Source organism: Pleurodeles waltl, chromosome 12 (genome assembly GCF_031143425.1).
Source record: "Pleurodeles waltl isolate 20211129_DDA chromosome 12, aPleWal1.hap1.20221129, whole genome shotgun sequence".
Taxonomy (NCBI): Eukaryota; Metazoa; Chordata; class Amphibia; order Caudata; family Salamandridae; genus Pleurodeles; species Pleurodeles waltl.
The window spans coordinates 31,458,767-31,480,706 of NC_090451.1; positions in this window are offsets into that span (position 1 = coordinate 31,458,767).

Genomic DNA, 21,940 nt, shown 5'->3' on the forward strand with positions numbered 1-21,940 from the left:
TCCGCATCTGCACCTTGGGGCGCACGAGGTTGGCCCTGTGAGCCCCCAAATGGAAAGAGTTGGTAGGTCAATCCAGGACTGGCCGAAAGTGTCACATATGACATGGACACTTTGTCACGGTCCTGAGGTTGTCTACATGGTGAATTATTTTTTAGGGTCGGGCTATTCTGGTACCCTGCACTAAGTCCTCCCTACACCCTCAGTGCACAATCAAGCATCCTTCTGGAGGAAAACCGGGTGGACGCCCTCGGTCCGTTGGCTCTGGGGTAGACAGATGCCAATTCTTATTTCTAGGGGAATGATCTAGAGCGCAGGATCACTATTAATTCAGAAATTACACTTGCATTTGCGTTGCATCATTTGCACCATTTGCGTTGCATATACTTGCGTTGCGTCCATTCCTTGCAGATTTTTGGTTTTGTGTGTGAGTCAGGGGAGTAATAAAGCAGGGCGTAACGCCCTGAAGGAGCTGAGGGCACCAAGGGTGCTCGTGACTGAGGGTGCCCACGGAGGTCCTGATAGCAGCCATGCAGCCATGTTTGAAAGTGCTAAGGCTGAGTGCTTCCCCTGAGAGCACCACCTTCCTCCGGCCACCTTGGTTCAGTCACATGGGTGCATGCCAGGCGCTCTACTGTCTGACGGTTCTGCCCCTGCCCACGCCACATGCAGCTGGGCACCACGGTGCCCCCTGAGGAGGTGGGCCAGCCAACCCTGCTGAGGCCAACGGGTGCCAGACTTGGATACTGTGGTTGCAGCCCCCGCGTTGTGCCACACTGCTACCCACTCCAGGTGTGTTCTCGTTTCCACCATTTAATCTCTTCAAATAATAGTTCACACATCCTTCTACTCACTCCGGTGTTTTGTGTCGTTTTGGCTGAGAGGGTAATTTTCTGTTTCCCTTTGTCTTCAGAGGGGCCGCTGCAGACAGTTTTGTTTGGTGGCCAATCTGGGCACCACCTTGTCAAGGTATACACAGGTGTACCCCTCCTCCTGACAAATCACTGTTACCAGCTCAACTCGGCAGCCTGGTGAGGAGCTGGGGAACAGACACCATATTTATACTTTCTTAGCGCCGCATTTGCGTCATTTTTTGACGCAAAAGCGGCGCTAAAAAAGTATAAATATGTTGGAGTCCTGAATTCTGCGAGAAGGGTTGCCTGACTTCCTTGAAGGCCAAAGCCATGTTCTGTGGAAAGGCTGCCCAGGTGAGATCACAGCCCACTGAGATGTTGTTTAAAGAAGGTGTGCACGGGAATCTAGGAACCATCTCCAGATCACCACTGAAAGGGCTGCGGAAGGCTCAGCCCTACAAGAAACCGTAGTGGCCCCTTCTGTCGCCGCAACTCCCACTATGGGCCAAACCTTTGACGTCAGCCGGGGAGGGGTGCTTTACTGTGAAACGCCGATGCTAAAGCCAATCGGAAGTGGCTTATTGACTATGACAACCTTTTCTCAAATCTCAAAGGCTGTAGTTTACTGATTGTGACAAACAGTTGTCTAAGCTGATAGAAAGTGGATTATTTAATGAAAACTCTTTGTGAAAGCATTGCGTAGTGCCGTGCTTATTGCTAAAACCTATAACATATTATTTGTGGTTTGTCTGTGTTTATTGAAACTTTTATGTGTAAAATGTATCTGTAAGCAGAATAAGAAACTTTTTCTTTTCCAAGTAAAGCACTAGCTGAAGTGTCAGCAGGTGTCAGGCGAATCTGGCATCCCATGCAAAGGAGTGCTTAGAAGCAGACTAAACCCCAGCAGTAAGGAGTGCTTAGAAGCAGACCAAACCCCAGCAGTAAGGAGTGCTTAGAAGCAGACTGAACCCCAGCATTAAGGAGTGCTTAGAAGCAGACTGAACCCCAGCATTAAGGAGTGCTTCGAAGCAGACTAAACACCCGTACTAAGGAGTGCTTAGAAGCAGACTAAACCCCAGTTCTAAGGAATGCTTATAAGCAGACTAAACCCCAAAATTAAGGAGTCGTTAGAGAAAGTTTAAGCCCCAGTACCAAGGAGTGCGTAGAAGCAGACTAATCCCCCTTATTAAGGAGCGGTTAGAAGAAGTCTAAACCCCAGCTTTAAGGAGTGCTTAGAAGCTGACTAAACCCCAGTACCAAGGAATGCTCAGAAGCAGACTAAACCCCAGCATTAAGGAGTGCTTAGAAGCAGACTAAACCCCAGCATGAAGGGGTGCTTAGAAGCAGACTAAATCCCCGTACTAAGGAGTGCTTAGAAGCAGGTTAAACCCCAGCATCAAGGAGTGTTTAGAAGCAGGTTAAAAACGAGCATCAACGAGTGCTTAGAAGAAGACTAAACCCAGCATTAAGGAGTGCTTAGAAGCAGACTAAACCCCAGCATTAAGGAGTGTTTAGAAGCAGGTTAAAAACGAGCATCAACGAGTGCTTAGAAGAAGACTAAACCCAGCATTAAGGAGTGCTTCGAAGCAGACTAAATCCCCGTACTAAGGAGTGCTTAGAAGCAGACTAAACCCCAGCATTAAAGAGTGCTTAGAAGCAGACTAAACCCCAGTTCTAAGGAGTGCTTAGAAGAAGGTTAAACCGCAGCATTAAGGGGTGCCTAGAAACAGACTAAACTCCAGCACTAAGGAGTAATTTGAAGCAGACTAAACCCCAACATTAAGGAGAGGTTAGAATCAGACTAAACCCCAACATTAAGGAGTGCTTAGAAGAAGTCTAAACCCCAGTTTTAGGAGACCTTAGAAGAAGACTAAACCCCAGCATTAAGAAGTGCTTAGAAGCAGGTTAAACCCCATCATTAAGAAGTGCCTAGAAGCAAACCAAACCCCAGGATTAAGGAGTGGTTAGACGAAGTCTAAACCCCAGTACCAAGGAATGCGTAGAAGCAGACTAAACCCCAGCATTAAGGGGTGCTTAGAAGCAGGTTAAAAACGAGCATCAACGAGTGCTTAGAAGAAGACTAAACCCAGCATTAAGGAGTGCTTCGAAGCAGACTAAATCCCCGTACTAAGGAGTGCTTAGAAGCAGGTTAAACCCCAGCTTTAAGGAGTGCTTAGAAGCAGACTAAACCCCAGCATTAAAGAGTGCTTAGAAGCAGACTAAACCCCAGTACCACAGAATGCTAAGAAGCAGACTACATCCCAGGATTAGGGAGTATCAAGAAACCTAATAACCATTTGTATCGAGAAGTGCTTAGAAACAAGCCAACTCTAAGCATTTGGCTGTGCATAGAAGCAGTCCACCCCTTCCCTCCAGCATTAACGAGTGGTTTAAACGTGCTAGACCCCAGCATTATGGAGTGCTTTGAAGCAGGCTGAACCCCAGCATTAAGGAGTGCTTAGAAGCAGACTAAACTCCAGCACTAAGGAGTAATTAGAAGCAGACTAAACCCCAGTTCTAAGGAGTGCTTAGAAGAAGGTTAAACCCCAGCATTAGGGGGTGCTTAGAAGCAGACTAAACTCCAGCACTAACGAGTAATTAGAAGCAGACTAAACCCCAACATTAAGGAGAGGTTAGAATCAGACTAAACCCCAACATTAAGGAGTGCTTAGAAGAAGTCTAAACCCCAGTTTTAGGAGAGCTTAGAAGAAGACTAAACCCCAGCATTAAGAAGTGCTTAGAAGCAGGTTAAACCCCATCATTAAGAAGTGCCTAGAAGCAAACCAAACCCCAGGATTAAGGAGTGGTTAGACGAAGTCTAAACCCCAGTACCAAGGAATGCGTAGAAGCAGACTAAACCCCAGCATTAAGGGGTGCTTAGAAGCAGGTTAAAAACGAGCATCAACGAGTGCTTAGAAGAAGACTAAACCCAGCATTAAGGAGTTCTTCGAAGCAGACTCAATCCCCATACTAAGGAGTGGTTAGAAGCAGGTTAAACCCCAGCTTTAAGGAGTGCTTAGAAGCAGACTAAACCCCAGCATTAAAGAGTGCTTAGAAGCAGACTAAACCCCAGTACCACAGAATGCTAAGAAGCAGACTACATCCCAGGATTAGGGAGTATCAAGAAGCCTAATAACCATTTGTATCGAGAAGTGCTTAGAAACAAGCCAACTCTAAGCATTTGGCTCTGCATAGAAGCAGCCCACCCCTTCCCTCCAGCATTAACGAGTGGTTTAAACGTGCTAGACCCCAGCATTATGGAGTGCTTTTAAGCAGGCTGAACCCCAGTATTAAGGAGTGCTTAGAAGCAGGCTGTGCCCTTGTATTAAGGAGCGCCAAGAAGATGAGGAGCCATTTGTATCAAGGAGTGCTTAGAAGCAGGTCACTGCTAATCCCAGTGTTAGGAAGTGATTAGAAGCAGACTAACCCTCGTTATTAAAGGGTGCTTAGAAGCAGACTAACCCTCGTTAATAAAAGGGGTGCTTAGAAGCAGAGTAACCCTCGTTATTAAAGGGTGCTTAGAAGCAGACTATCTCCATTATTAAAGGGTGGTTAGATGTACCGTAAGCACAGAGTGCTTAGAAGCAGACATTTTCTGATGGAATGACATGCCCACCTGGCCTGGCATTGGTCCAGTGCACCGCCTGTGTGGCTTTAAGGCACGACAGCGGCTTGTAGCCCTCTTCAGAGGCAGGCACTCGGCGGAGATGTGACCCACAGGCCTGAAGCCAAAGCCCATGCGGTCACGAGGAGGTTGCTTTTTGCCTGCGATGAGATGACATGATAAAGCTTTCAACTGATTAGACATAACCAGTGAGTTCTTTCCATGCACAAGAGATGGTAAGAGCTTGGTGTAATTTGCAAAAAAACGATACACAGTGCCTTCTTAGGCGCAAGCAGCTGGCACTGCCAAATGCTGGGCTCGCTCAATACCGAGACTGCCTGATCTTGACTCCATCTCATGTCTCTTCCTTCCACGACCCCACACTTCCCGTCTCTTCATCCCATGAAAACAGATGCTGACCTGGTCTTAATTCCACCTCGTGCCTCTTCCTTCCACCACCCCACACTTCCTGAGATGAAAACAGATGCTGACCAGGTCTTCATTCCACCTTGTGCCTCTTCCTTCCACCGTCCCACACTTCCCGTCTCTTCATCTCATGAAAACAGATGCTGACCTAGTATTCATTCCACCTCGTGCCTCTTCCTTCCACCGTCCCACACTTCCCGTCTCTTCATCTCATGAAAACAGATGCTGACCTAGTCTTCATTCCACTTCGTGCCTCTTCCTCCCACCATCCCAGACTTCCTGTCTCTTCATCTCATGAAAACAGATGCTGACCAGGTCTTCATTTCACCTCGTGCCTCTTCGTTCCATCGTCCCACACTTCCTGTCTCTTCATCTCATGAAAACAGATACTGACCTGGTCTTCATTCCACCTCGTGCCTCTTCCTTCTATCGTCCCACACTTCCCATCTCTTCATCTCATTAAAACAGATGCTTACCTGGTCTTGATTCCACCTCGTGCCTCCTCCTTCCACCACCCCACACTTCCCGTCTCTTCATCTCATGAAAACAGATGCTGACCTGGTCTTCATTCCACCTTGTGCCTCTTCCTTCCACCGTCCCACACTTCCCGTCTCTTCATCTCATGAAAACAGATGCTGACCTAGTCTTCATTCCACTTCGTGCCTCTTCCTTCCACTGTCCCACACTTCCCGTCTCTTCATCTCATGAAAACAGATGCTGACCAGGTCTTCATTCCACCTCGTGCCTCTTCCTTCTATCATCCCACACTTCCCATCTCTTCATCTCATGAAAAAAGATGCTGACCTGGTCTTCATTCCACCTTGTGCCTCTTCCTTCTATATTCCCACACTTCCCATCTCTTCATCTCATGAAAACAGATGCTGACCAGGTAGGTCTTCATTCCACCTCGTGCCTCTTCCTTCCACCGTCCCACACTTCCCGTCTCTTCATCTCATGAAAACAGATGCTGACCTGGTCTTCATTTCACCTCGTGCCTCTTCCTTCTATCGTCCCACACTTCCAGTCTCTTCATCTCATGAAAACAGATGCTGACCTGGTATTCATTCCACCTCATGCCTCTTCCTTCTATCGTCCTACACTTCCCATCTCTTTATCTAATGTATACCGGGTCTGCCAAGTCTTGATTCCACCTCACGCTTCTGTATCCCACCCTCTACATCTTCCTGTCTCTTTATCCCATGAATATCAAGGCTGGCCTGGTCTTGATTCCATCTCATGCCTCTTTCTTTCACCGCCCTACACTTTGTGTCTCTTTATCTCATGAACACTAAGGATGCCCGGTGTTGACTCTGCCTCATTGCCTCTTTCTTCTAGCACCCTACACTTCCTGCCTTTCTATTTATCTTTTGCAGGTTCATTTCTACCCCAGGCATGGGAACTGGTTCAGGGGCCAAAGAGCTATTAAGGGCCCGGGGCTCTAACTGCAGTAACTGTGCCTTTTTTACTTTGATGTTCCAGGGTCACCCTACTGTTGAACCCAAATCTGAGCACCGGGAACCATGTATACACCTTTTACTGTTGACCCTGAGGGTTGCAACGCAGAGCAGTTCAAGGCTTACACAAAGGGGCGATGTGGCTGTGAACTCAGACTGCATGATGCCCCGAATAATAAATCAATGCATAGCAAGTGCCTTATCTTAGATAAAATAAAGGTTTTTACTCTATTCACTCAGTGAACTACGCCACAGAGAAAAACAGTGGCACTAATGAGTACATTACTATATACAAGGAAGCAGCAGGACATGCTTCACAGTGGGTTTGGGAGAACAGGAAGTCCGACCTATTGACTGACACTGGATTCCGTCCAACCAATCTCAGTGGTTAGTGCAAGGTGAAGGATGATGGCAGCGAATTATCAATGATAGGGTGCATGGTCACTGTTGCCTGTTGCAGCCCTAGGGCACTTTATGTAGTAGGGGCCTGTTTCTGCATCAGCAGGCCCGCATAGGAATTTCTGTTTTAAGGATATGTCACATGAGAGCATCTTCCTACGTCCAAACCTTTGGGAGTAATATAGCCTTACAGCCCGACCATTAAAGGCCTGCTCCAGAGTTAAAGTCCTGAACTGAAGGCAAGGGCCTTTAACAAGGGAGCGGGACTTTAATGCTGGTATAGCCAGCTACGGAGGGCCACAAGACTATTAGAACATTCTGCCATCAGAGGCCAGAATGTACTAATAAATAAAACAAAGGTCTCACTGAGCCTGAGGGGACTGAAATCACCTCGGGCTCCGCGAGGCCTTTCCACAGCAACAGCTGTGAACAAAGTCATTGGAGTCCTGGAGTTCCTGGCTTTTACAAGCCATTAGAAGCCCGGAGCACTCCTCTGTTTTTCAAAGGAGCTCCCAAAATTCCAATGTTTGAAGTATATTTTCAACATTGGAATGTTGGGAGCTCCATTGGTGACAATGGAGTTCTCTGGGTTTTGTCGACTTTCCAATGTTCTTTGTTTACAGCAACAGCTGTGAGTAAAGGCCTCACGGAGCCCGAGGGGATTTTTATTCCCTCAGGCTCCGTGAGGACTTTGTTTAATTTATTAGAATATTCTGCCCTCTAGTGGCTCATATTTTTAACGTACCAAACCATGGAAGTTCACCTGTTATAGTTAGTTATCACAAGTAACTAACTATAACTCGCACAGTATTTCGGCCAAAATAATTTACTACAAATATTACATTGTTATTATCAATTGTGTTATCAAAGATGTCATGAGTGCCATAATTTTGGGGGTAATTAGCAGTGCATGGTGAGGGCTCGAGTTATAGTTACCTTGGGGCATGAGTTATAGTTACTTGAGATAGCTTATATGGTTTGCTATGTTTAAAATGTAAGCCTAATTATAACATCCCTGTAATCTTTGGATTTTTAAGTGAATTTCTATGTTTTAAAAAATTCTATTTCCTAAATATAACATCCCAGTAACCTTTGTTTTTTTAAGTGAATTTATATGCTTTTTTTAACGTAAAGTAATTTTCATTTCTATACGTTAATCAAGCCAACGCTGTGCACGGCCTTCAGCCTTGCTTGGCGGCAGTTGCAACCCCCCAACACCATGCTGCGCACGGCCCGTTGGATTTAATTGATTAAAGCTCCGGGGAGGTGACGGTCCCAAGGGTTTCAGGGGGCCAGGTGGCATTTCTGTAGCCCCAGGGAGCAGGGGGGCCGCATGACACCCCCACACTGTATATGTTGAAAGCAATGGAGAGGTGGTGGTCCCTGGGGCTGCCAGGGGTCTGCACACCCAGCATTATATTTGTTTAAAGCCCCAGGGAGGTGGCGGTCCCCGGAGCTGTGGGGGCACACCGCCCCACAACATCAAATTAGTTTAGAGTCCCCGGGGCAGCCTGGGGGGGGGGGGTCACACTAAATGTGATGTAAGCCTCGGGGGTGGCGTTCCTTGGGGCAGCGCGGGGGCCAAGTGGCCCCCTGCATTAAAATGCCAATGCTCCCGGGTCCCCAGCACCAGAGATAAGGGGTCAGGGTGTTCTTACACTGGCTCATGTTGTTTTTTTACTTTCTCTTTTGTACTCGGCTGAAGCAGAGTCCCAAGATGGCTGCCAACACTTCTTTGTTGAAGTGTTGGCAGCCAATCAGATCTCAGCACAAGATTGGGAGGGTTTGCGAAGCCTTCGCTTCCCTATATATACAAATTTGGATGTTCCTTAATGTCTCAAAAACTACTGAACAGATTTACAACACATAACAAAAAGGCCTCTTACTGGATGAAGAGCTCCCTTCCTGCCATATTTCGTGTGATTCTGTCCAATAGCTTGGGCGCTATCGCTGTTCAAAAGCCCTATGGAAAAATGAATGGGGAAAACGTGTTTAGGGACCCCCTTTCTTTTTGCAGCTGTAGTGAGAACTGTTTTTGTTTGGACAATTTTGTTAAAATTTATCAAATGGTACCAAAGTTATTAGCAAAACAGAAAACGCTTTTTCTATAGAAACTAGGTCCTAACTATAACTACCAGTAATGCTTCCCTTGCTGCTCTCCGTACAGGGAAAAAGGTGATGGGGGAGAGAAGCTGCAGTGGGTGCTTGTGTCCTCTCCGTGCAGTGCAGGGCCTCTTTACTGTTTGCATGTGTGCTGTGCATTAAAGCAGAACAGTGTCCAATAGCTCTCTGCGGACACTGACTGGCACTGTGCACAAATGCACAACAACAGTTTTCTAAAACAGCCACCACCACCCCCAGTGCTTATACAGTGCACATTTGTATAATGCTACACCTCTTAGCAGAGTGAGGTGGTCCTCTTTGAAGGCCTGGACGTCCCTCCATAGCCCTGGCCAGGTCAGTGCGTAGTAGAAAGGTCTGCCACTGGGGTCTCTCTTCCTCGGGTGGGCTCGGACCAGCCAGGACAGGCAGGCAGTGACAGCAGCCATGTAAAGAGCATGGTCCCCAGGCATTGAAGAGTGACTCAGGGATTTTATTGCTATTAGTCTCCAGATCGGGTTGCTGACCACTCTCCAGAGACCTACCCCAGCTTATAGAGAATCATGAAAGGGGAGGCCGGTGCTGACTGAGGCTGCGTGAGGTTTAAAATGCGCATGTCGGGCTGCCATCGTAAGACAGCCAGCCAAAGTGACATGCGCACTTTAAACTGGTGCAGCTACTGCCACTGCTCCCTGCTGCCCATCCGCAGCTACGGCCTCATCCAGCACCGCCGCTCAGCTGAACAGAAAAATAAAATGGTATCAAAATTTCTTCAATACCTCTTTATTTTTCCTACTTGCTTGTTAGAAATAGGGTTTCTGGTTGGCTGGGGTATGCACCTAAGCCAGGCAGAACCTGCTCTCCAGTCAGGGTGAGAGGGATACACACCCAAGATGACCCCTGCTCACCCCCTTGGTAGCTTAGCACGAGAAGTCAGGCTTATTCCAGAGGCAATGTGTAAAGTGTTTACACAACACACGTGACACAATAAATACACCGCTAAGGAAACTCATGACAAGTTATATAAAAATAACCTGTATTGCATAAAACATCATTAGACCAAACACAACATGTATCAGTGATACCCTGCTACACAAGCAGCTGTCAGATCAGCACACGGGTTACTAGTACTCTGCGTAATCAGGTAAACATATAGGTTGCTGGTATTCTGCAACACATGCAGTAGCCAGGCTGTAATTATCACCAAAAGGTACGTCAGAATAAACATATAATCAGAAATGCCACGACACCATCATGAATGCACATATAATGAAACATTCCAATCTTACATGTGTCCTAGACAAACCATTCCTCTCCCACTGTGTAAGTCATCCTGTACCTCCCCCTTCCAATGCGGGTACTGCAGACCCTGCAATGCTCCTGACCCCAACACAGAAAAAGTGTACAATAAATTACTCCAGGCCATATTACCCAGCAGACGACAAATAAGAGCATGAAACATATGCAGATCACAAGGTGGTCAGTAAAATACACCCACACAAAGCCTCAGAGCGTCTGTGCTTCTTTTACATATTATACGGTATTTTCCGAAATAACCCTAACAGGATCGGGGACCTCCATTGAGGTTCCATCCCGCCCTGCTATGGCTAGCAAGCTACGAATGCCCCCAGAGGTGTGGGGGTTCGGGGAAGCCCCCCGGGGCTTCCTAAGGTAACACTGCAATAGGGATGGGGGAGGCCGCTGCCCACGAATACGCAGCACCGCACCTCAAAGGGAGGCGACCCCACTCCTCTCGTGGGGGCTGCCACTAGCAAGTAACCTCTAGCTGGGTGGGGCCTCCGTTGAGTCTCCCTTCCGGTCCGGCGAGAAGCAACAAGACCAACAGAGAGGCACACCCGACTCCCACGTCAGGAAGCAGTGATCCTGTGCGTATGCCCAAGCACGGGGGAAACATGTGCAGCTCTCGTCACAGCGGGGAGACCTTCCTAGGCCTCCCACGCAGAGCCAAACGCCAGTCACCGGTTGGCAGCCACCTGCGTTCTAGAGGCAGCTGTGAGGCACTGCTAGCTTCCAAGTAAGTCGGGTCCCGCTCAGGGGTGTGTATCTCAGGCCCTCCAGGGCCTCATGGCTGCTTCCCTCCTTCTCTCTGAGGCAGCGCAGCCCGTGGGAGCCCACCTGGGACTTCGGGGCTAGCCGGCTCCTATCCCGTTTTTCTTTAGCCGGGCCTTGGCTGTGATCTCTCCAAATGAAGGGCCCATTTGTGCCCGGGGGGCACCATGAAGAGTGCGCTCGTCCGTGCCGATGACAGGGGCTCCTAGCGACCTCTCACACGCCAGAAAAGGGGGGGCACCCTCACAGTGGCACAGGACACTTTCCTGTGCACGCGGGGGCAAAAGCTAAAAAAACAGTAAAGTGAAGCGCTCTTCCCACACTGTAGGGAATGAGAGTGGAGCGCTCCTCACGCTCTGCAAAGAAGAAGAACGAAAGCGCTCTTCATGCACTAGTATGTAACGGGCCAAGCTGGGCTCCTCAGGAGGTACCAGAGGGGACACAGAGGGGCAGACAGGCCAGCACACACAACAAGGGATTCAAGTGGTGGTTCCTTTTACTCCCCCAGAAACTTGGCACTCCAGAGTCAGGGGAAAGGCTGGCAGCAGGGCAACATACCGAAAATCAATCCAGATGGGTCCTTAAGGCCACCCAGCAACCACCAGGCAGCAGGCCAACAAAAGAAGAGTAGTCCAGATGTGTCCTTTGTGCAATCAAGCAGTCCCTCTGGCAGAGGTTTGGTCCCAAGTCCAAAATAAAGTGCTCTCTCCACGTCGGGGACAACCCCTTGTATTTATACTCATTTTGTGCAGCTTCCACAACCGTGGGGGAGGGGGTTCCAGCATTAACCGGTTCCAGGTATGTCCCCTTTCTCCTCCAGCGCTGGCTCTAGACATCAGTAGGTGGTAAACAAGCCCTTTGTGTGAGGCCAGGGCAGAGCCTTTACAGATGCAGGTGTGCCCCGCCTCTACCTCTCCAGGGCTTGTAAAACTATAAAAATAGACCTGCAGGTGGAGTAACTTAAATAATCTACTCGACCTAACTGTAATGTACTTGACTCGTAAACAGGTCTCAAATTGTGTGATCCTAGCCAAATAGTTTACAGAGTCACATTTTTCTTAATCCTCACATATGATTGTACCTTCAAATATGTGAGCTCAGCATTTCTGCAGTACAAAAAAACCTCTTGTTTGATTAAGTAGACCAAAGTTTGCTGCATGCGTCATAAGAAGCTAGCCCACATACCAATGATGTCTAGCCCACATAACCTAGGACTTCTTTTAATTTACTAACAACTTTGCCATCAGGGCAGGAGTTTTTCTCAGTTTGTTTAAACACTCACTTTTAATAAATATGTTGCTAAACCATGATGTGGTAACATATTGGCATCTACACACAGTAACTTTCTAAGAAATGTCCAAAAACCTCTCCACTAACTTGCAGCTTTATTGATAAAACTATACAATGTATTAACAATCTGTGAAAATTGGGTTTCAGAAATCATATCCTTTGCACATCAACATGTAAAGTATTCTGATTTGTTTTCATCCTACTAAAATATTTTTTCATCACACAGAAATATCAAAAAAGTGGCTTTCACAACTACTGGAATATATTTTGAAATGTTTGCACAGTTGACTTAGTCATTTAAATGTTGTGTGTTAGGAAAAACCTGACACCCTGCAGCCTTTTATTGTACATTCTAAGCAGCAGGTCACACAGTTCACTTTACAAACTCCTGGAACTCTGCAGTTAGAAGGAAAATTAATTGTAAGAAAAACTGACTTTTGACCTCTGTCAGTGAGCACAGAGCAAATGTGACATAAGAACAAGATTTAAAGGCATCTTTTATTGCCCCTCCACTTTTCAACTGAACAGAACACCTGTTCAGTGTTAACTCGCCAGAAGGGCCTTGTAAGTATAAAAAATAGCTCGACCTGATCAAATAACACTCGCCAATGCCAGTGGTCGAGTGGATATTTAGAGCCCTGCTCTCCCTGCCCAGGAAGACCATTCAGTATGCCAATGCATTCTTGTGACGCCCCCACCCTCCCTGTGTACAGGCTGTCTGAAGATTACGCACAAAGTCCAGCTGCCACTCTGCCCCAGACGTGGATTGGAGTCAAGCAGCAAAACACCAGAGTCATAAGCACAGAGAAGTGCTCACTTTCTAAAAGTGGCATTTCTATAATGGTAATAAAAAATCTACCTAGACCAGTTAGTAGCATTTCTTACTAACATTCCAACTATACCAAACATGCCCACGCCACCCCTCATAGAGTAGAGAATACCTGAGTAGACATATGTTCGGGCATTTCCAATGAGAGGAGCAGCGCTCACAGTAGTGAGAAACTACATGGTCTCAATGTCACTACTTGGGCAAGTAGTACATAAAGACATATGACCTGCCTTTTACATACACAGCACCCAGCCAATAGGGCCACCTAGGGCGTACCTTAGGGGTGACTTATATGTAGTAAAAGGGGAGTTCCAGGTCTGTCTAGTACATTTTCATGCCAGGCCCCTGTGGCAATAACCTGAGCACGCAGGCCCTGTGCTAGCAGCCCTGAGACAGGTTTAAGAGGCTACTTCTGGCGCAAGCAGCGCTGCAGGCCCGGTAGTAGCATTTAATTTACAGGCCCTGGGCATAGGGATACCACTGTACAAGGGACTTACATGTAAATTGAATGTGCCAATTAGGTGTAAGCCAATCATACCAAGTTTAGAAGGGAGAGCACATACACTTTAATACTGATCAGCAGTGGTAAGCTGCTCCGAGTCCTAAGCCAACAAAAAGAGGTCAGAAAAATAGGAGGACGAAGGCAAAACGTTTGGGGAAGACCCTGTAAAAACGGCCAGGCCCAACACTGCTGCAGTGTCAGTGGGAGGTGACGCTCCTCCGCCCAAGGGAGGAACCACCGCTGTGGGTGAGCCCCCACAAACAGACAGGCCAACCATGGCTTCTGCTCCAGGTCTGCATTTACCATTGACCAGTGCTTTAAATGGGCAGGTACTGTCCGATACTGAGTACCTGCACTACTTTCATTTGAAAGGGAGGGTACCTGCACCTTCCAGCTCTCTTGCAGAACATCTAATGGGAGAGTACCAACCTTCTCTGGAGCAAAGAGGTACTCTAAGCAGCGGTGGCTGCTGCAGAAATGGCTGGATGTAGGGAGCGGGGGGGGTGTGGTGAGGGAAATAAAGGGAAAAAAACACTTCCCTACAGCTGCTGGACCCCGCCTCAGTGCTCCTTTGCTCCCAACACTTTGCTGCTTCTCTGCTCCTCTCCCTATCCAATCCAGATGCTTCTCTCATGCTGTGGAGAGCCGGGATTGGACTGAGCGGGCTGAAATCCCGCTCAATGAGGGAGTGGGAGTCTGCGCTTGGCCTCCACCCAGCTGTGAAATACAGCTCAGTGGACAGTTCTAAGTGCGCATGTCAGTTTGGCCGATCTCGGAAGGATGGCCACACTGACACATGCATTTGGAGAGCACTTAGCACTCCTCCTCCATGGTGACGTGGAGGATGCTGGCCCCGCCCTACACTCCAAGGAAAAATAAAATGAGAATAAAATACTTTTATTCTCATTTTATTTTTCTGCCTTTCAGCAGTGGGGCGACGCTCCTCCGCTATAGCAGAGGGGCGGCCCCTGACTCTCAGTGGTGAGTCCCTAGATGTTGAAACTTCCATTTAAAGCAGTGCACTGGACACAACCATAACAGTCGCCACAGTTAAGGATTAGGATGATGACGGGGAAAGATGCGCAGCGCACCACAGCCAGCCTGAGGTGCCACCAAGCGCGTGCGGCTCCCAAAGGACACTGCCAGGCTCTACCCTAGCCCCTAGTACCTAAACCAATAAATACACCCCCACCAGTGTGGGGCTACATCATAGAAAGGCGGGGCCTATTGGCTTTGACACCGAACTGTGTCAGAAAGGATCAGCAGTCCCCGCCCGTAGCCAGAAGCAAATGGTATCGTGATTTAAACTTGTAAATATTTAACTGTCCACCAGGTGGCAGCGAAACACAGCAAAGGAAACCAAGGGACTTAAGCGGATGTGGAGAGCTAAGAAACCAAGAAACAGTGAACACGTGGTCAGCACAACAGCTGCAAAAACTTTGTAGAAATAAAGGCAAAAACGAGGCGTGATAAGAAGTCACTATTTATAGACAGCACACTGCCCATCGAACTGGCACCTGTGCATCTAAATCACAAGAAACAAGCACTGGACTGCCAACCCAGCTCTTACTGGAGAAGAGCGGGGCCTTAATCACTGTTCATGACTAACATCTGCTGTGGTGCACCTCCTTCCTAACATCTGCCGTGGTTCACCTTCCACCTAACATCTGCCGTGGTTCACCTTCTACCTAACATCTGCCGTGGTTCACCTTCTACCTAACATCTGCCGTGGTTCACCTCCTACCTAACATCTGCTGTACTTCATCTCCTACCTAACATCTGCCGTGGTTCATCTCCTACCTAACATCTGCCATGGTTCACCTTCTACCTAACATCTGCCGTGGTTCACCTCCTTCCTAACATCTGCCTTGGTTCACCTCTTACCTAACATCTGCCATGGTTCACCTTCTACCTAACATCTGCCGTGGTTCACCTCCTACCTAACATCTGCTGTGGTTCACCTCCTACCTAACATCTGCTGTGGTTCACCTCCTACCTAACATCTACTGTGGTTCACCTCCTACCTAACATCTGCTGTGGTTCACCTCCTACCTAACATCTGCTGTAGTTCACCTCCTACCTAACATCTGCCTTGGTTCACCTCTTACCTAACATCTGCCATGGTTTACCTCCTACCTAACATCTGCCTTGGTTCACCTCCTACCTAACATCTGCTGTGGTTCACTTCCTACCTAACATCTGCCGTGGTTCACCTCCTACCTAACACCTGCCGTGGTTCACCTCCTACCTAACATCTGCCGTGGTTCACCTCCTACCTAACACCTGCTGTGGTTCACCTTCTTCCTAACATCTGCCTTGGTTCACCTCCTACCTAACATCTGCCTTGGTTCACCTCTTACCAAACATCTGCCGAGGTTTACCTCCTACCTAACATCTGCCTTGGTTCACCTCCTACCTAACATCTGCTGTGGTTCACCTCCTACCAAACATCTGCTGTAGTTCACCTCCTACCTAACATCTGCAATGGTTCACCTCCTACCTAACATCTGCTATGGTTCATCTCTTACCTAACATCTGCTGTAGGTCATCTCCTACCTAACATCTACCATGGTTCTCCTCCTACCTAACATCTGCTTTGGTTCACCTCCTACGTAACATCTGCTGTAGTTCGTCTCCTACCTAACATCTGCCATGGTTCACCTCCTATTTAACATCTGCTTTGGTTCACCTCCTACCTAACATCTGTTTTGGTTCACCTCCTACCTAACATCTGCTGTAGTTCACCTCCAACCTAACATCTGCCGTGGTTCACCTCCTACCTAACATTTACCTTGTTTCACCTCCTACCTAACATCTTCTGTGGTTCACCTCCTACCTAACATCTGCTATGGTTCACCTCCTACATCTGCTGTGGTTCACCTCCTACCTAACATCTGCTATGGTTCATCTCCTACCTAACATCTGCCTTGGTTCACCTCCTACCTAACATCTGCTGTGGTTCACCTCCTACCTAACATCTGCTGTGGTTCACCTCCTACCTAATATCCGCTGTGGTTTACCTCCAACCTAACAAACCACCACCAACTCCAGTAGTTGGCAAACTCAAAAACTTCCAGTCTCTGGCATGTTGTCCCAGGGCCAAGTACAGACGCGTTTTAATGCATGGGCATAGTGTGTAATTGCCCAGTGCCTCACCTAACAAGGGAGTAGGTGTCCCATCATGCCCCTGTGAAAGTGGGAGTTTTTCTCTATTTCAGTTCTTTCTATTTCTTTATTGAAACCTTTGATATATAATAAGTAAATATGGTTTGAATATGTTGAAAATGTGTAATAAAAGTCAAAGTTGTTCTGTAGTTGGGCCCCAAAACCTTTATTGCCTAGAACCCCCAAAATCCCTCTAATGACACTGGTCCCATAATGTCCAAATCTCTACAAATAACTTTTGGGATCCTATTCACTGACAGCAGCATCTAGATCTAGCAATGTGTTGATGATGGCACACAACTCTAACAAAGAAACTCACCTGTTCCCAACATTCAGCGCAAAGCATGCCTCTACCTCCCTCCAAATTGGATGTCCAGCACCTACCTAAAAATTAACCTCACCAAGACAGAATTTCTCTGGCTCTTCAAAAACAGCAATTAGACATGAAATCACAAGCCTACCTCCTGGAAACACACAGGACCAACATCTCCACCCATTCACAGCAAATTCACCCTTTAAACCAAGCCTTCAAACTCAGGGGCTCTCCATTGATAATCATAAGCACTGAATACTCCCACCCACATACGGGGATCCCGGAGCAGTTCTTTAAAAGTCACATCTACTTCGCCTTACTTCGTAAAGGACAGGAAACATATGTGACAGACATGTTAAAATTTTGCAGCCTCAAAAAGAGGATATCTTGCCAATGTTTATTTAATTACTTTAGAGTTTAGAAGGAAAAAAGTGCCAGGCCCTTGTGTTTTACTTCTTTTTAAAGTAAGTCTACCCCAACACATAGCAGCTAGACTCTATTGGCTGCAGCACTGAAGCAATGTAAATAGGACACTGCACCTTTAAGGGCCTTCTGACCTCCTGTGTCCCATCATGCCCTGCAAGTGACAGTATTATCTTTTTTTTTTTTTTTTTTTTACAAGAGAATCAGTAGGATAGTTGTATTCAGGTATTATTTCTTCCATCAGGGAGAAGGGAGGGTTGCTTATGAGTTCCTCAGAGAGAGAACCAGATTACAGGTAAGAAACCATTCCTTCGCTCTCACTTTCTCAGGGGATCTCCATTGATAATCATGAGCACTGAAGGAAGAGATAAAGAAGGAGAAACATAAAATTAGGGAAAAAATGCTTTAGAGATGCTTGCCACACTTGGGTATCAGTCTTAGCGTCTGAATCAAGATAGTAATGCCCCGTACAGGTGTGAACTGATCCCTAGATTCCAGCCTTGCAAATCTCAGCAGTTGGGATGTTTCTAAGCAAAGAGCAGGAGCTGATGTACCCCTAGTGGTGTGAACCCTAGGGTTATCGTATAGGGTTTGTTTGCTTTTTGATAACACTGGATTATGCAGGAGACAATCCATCTAGATAAGGATTGTTTGGAAGTGGCATATCCTGTCCGTAGAGGACCATAAATGACAAAGAGTTGTTTTGATTTTGTCTTATCTAGACAGAACTTCAAAATACTTCTATCTTCAAGATTATAGAGAGATCTCTCTGCATGAGAAGAGGGGTTTTGAAAGAACACAGGTAAAGTAACAGTCTGATTGGCTTGGAAATCTGAGATTACCTTAGGGAGGAATTTAGGATGGGTCCCTATAACTACCCTGTTGCTATGCAATACTGTGTAAAGTTCATGTGAACAGAAAGCCTGGATCTCGCTAATTCTGTGAGCTGCAGTAACAGCTACCAAGAAGGAGGCCTTCAAAGAGAGGTGTTGGAGAGAAGCTTTATGAATGGGTTTGAAGGGGGGATCCATGAGGCGAGAGAGGACAATGTTTAACTTCCATGGAGGAGAAGGTCTCCAGAGTGGAAGCTATATCTTTTTAATGCCTTTTGGAAAATCTTTGATGACAGACATTTTGAAAAAGGATGTTTATGAAGGACATTTTTGATAAACTGAGATTACTGCAAGATGTACTCTAATTGAGGAGAAATTCAATTTTGCTTTAGCAAGATGGAGAAGATCTATATGGCAGAATAGCCTCTTTCTGACAAGTAAGAGGCTTGACACTGTTCTGAGAACACCAGATGCAGAATCTCTCCCATTTGAAGGAATAGGAAGTCCTAGTTGGCTTCTTTTAGCACCGCCATGCATTCCTGAGAAAGGTTTAGGTGGCCATACTGCATGAGTTCAGGAGCCATGCAGTCAAGTTCAGAGAGTGAAGGTTGTAATGTTAAATTGGGCCTCCGAACTTCTGAAAAGATCCAGTCTGCACAGCAGCTTCTTGTGTGGACCCTCTGAGAGGTGAAGGAGATCCTTGCACCACACTATCGAGGCCACTCCGGAGCAATGAGACTTGTTGTGGCTTTCAAGTGTGAGAACTTTATCATCATTGTTGGCAGTAGGGGAATTGGAGGAAAGGCATAAAGAAATTTGCCTGACCAGTTGATCCATAGGGCATTCCCCAGTGCGCCCGCTTGGTAGAACCTCGAGGCAAAGCTTAGGCATTTTTTTTTTTTCTCCATCTGCAAAAAGACACATTTGGGGAAAACCCAATCTGAGAAGATATAAGCCCTCATTACAACCCTGGCGGTAAATGCTGCTTACCACCGTGCAGAAGACCGCCAACATACCGCTGCGGCCGTGGAATTCCGCTACAGCTATTACGACCCACAGCCCGGAATCCGCCATAATACAGACACCCACACAAGTTCGCCACACCAAAGGTCAGTGATAAACTGGCGATACCAAAACCTCCACCGTCACGCCAACAGGAATACGCCCACACTATCACGACCCATGAATCCATGTGGCGGTCTTTCAACTGCGATATTCCATTGGCGGTACACACCGCCGCGCTCAAAATACACACACATTTACAAAACACAACCACATTGGACAATTCGAAAATACACACACCTGACACAAATACACACCACACCCACACACCCAATCCAATATAAAACACACACCCACATCACCCACAAACCCTTACTACCAGAATTCTGATACCACGCCAGAGAGAGACACCACCATAAACAACACCAGCATCCACAGACACAAAACACCATCACTTACACAACATCCACGCACCTCAAACAACACATAACAATACATCCCCTCACACATCACAACACACACCACCTCACACATCACCCACACCACATCATGGCACCTCAACGACACCCCAGGTTCCTTGAGGAGGAGCTCAGGGTCATGGTGGAGGAAATCGTCCGGGTAGAGCCACAGCTATTCGGATCACAGGTGCAGCACACCTCCATTGCAAGGAAGATGGAGCTATGGCGCAGAATCGTCGACAGGGTCAACGCAGTGGGACAGCACCCCAGAACACGTGATGACATCAGGAAGAGGTAGAACGACCTACGGGGTAAGGTACGTTCCGTGGTATCCAGACACCAGGGAGCCGTACAGAGGACTGGTGGTGGACCCCCACCTCCTCCCCCACAACTAACAACATGGGAGGAGCAAGTCTTGGCAATACTGCATTCTGAGGGCCTCGCAGGAGTAGCAGGAGGACTGGACTCTGGTAAGTCAAAGCTTTACTATTATATCTCCCACCCTACCTGCATGCCATCACATACTCCCACCCTCACCCCCATCACTCCAACACCTTACATATGCCCCACTATCACAACCCACCCATCCCAACACCAAGCCCTGCATGCAACACCAAAGCATGGACACCCATCACCAAAGCATGTCCACTACAGATAGCCACACAGACCCTAAACCAAATATCACACAAGGACCAAGACAAGAATGCAAGCACTGGAGTACAGGGTCACTCACCCATTGCACACAGTGGCACACACAGATGCAGTAATCATGCCTTTACACCCCTGTAGGACCCCAACCCAACGTCACCGGACAGGGAATACCAGACATATCCAGTCCCCCCACAGAAGAGATCCACAGTGATGACAGCAGCTCTGCACAACTGGATCAAGATAACCAGCCCAGCCCATCAGGGACCTCGGGACAGTTGGTTCCCCTGACACAGGCACAAGCCACCAAAGACCCTCCCCCCTCAGGAAACACCAGCACAGCACCCACCCAGCGGGCCCATCCCTCTGTCCCCAGGACACGTCAATCAGCAGTGTGTCCACCACTACAGGGAACCCAGGCAAACCCACCAACCCAAGAAAATCAGGGACCTGGGGCAGTGGCACACGGTTCAGGGGACAGAGGCCCAGGAAAACAGGGGAACTGGGAGAGCTGCTGTGCGATAGCGGGAGGACAGGCCCAGGGAACCCAGTCTCCACGAGGCCCTCTCCAACATCATGGGAGCTTACCATCATTCCCAGGAGACGATGGCAACAGTACTGGCCAAGTTTCAGGAGACCCAGCGGCTGCAGGAGGAACACTATCTGGGGATCAGGGAGGACCTGAAGTCCATTAACAACACCCTGGTCACCACTGTAGAGGTGCTGAAGGACCTTGTGAACACCAGGAGGGACACTGTGGCACAACAAGGGGCCCCTGACACTAGCCTTGACGATGAACAGCCCTCCACCTCCGCCGGCGCTAGTGGACAGGAGGCACCGCCACAGGAACACTACACCAACACCCCACCCCCTGCAGATGGAGAACCACCCCAGAAACGGTCCCTGAGATCCAGCAACAAGACAGAGAACATTGCCAAGACCCCCGCCAGGAAATGAGACCCCCCTGAATGTCACCCTTCTGTCCCACTTTGCCACCCTGTCCATCCTTAAACTGCCATTGCTCCACTTCCTATGCCCCTCTGGACAATGCACCTGTGAAACAAATAGACTGGACTCTGCCATGGACATTTCTCCACCATCCCCCAGCCCATTTTACAACCCTCTCCACTTATTTGCACAGAAATAAACACACTTCAATCACAAAACAATCTGGAGTCAGTCTGTGCTTTCACAAAAACGTGTAATTGCAATAACCATGGAATATAGCAATGTCAATTTACTTGTGCACATACCGATGTAACACAGCTGTAGGGCTGGAGGAAATATAGCAGAGGGCACAAAGTGGTACCCACATCTGTGAAATGGAAAGGCAAAGTGACAAGTCAGGGTCCATACACTGAGTGAAAATGACAGACTTATGCTAGCTCCAACAATTGTATGAGATGTGGTAGGCAGTGACATCTTCTTACCTGTGTCTCACTGGAAGTATTGCATGATTATGTTGTTTCTGTTGTCGATATCCTCTTCTTCTGCCTCCTCTTCTTCACTGTCCACAGGCTCCACAGCTGCCACAAGACCACCAGCTGGACCATCCTCCTGCAGAAAAGGCGCC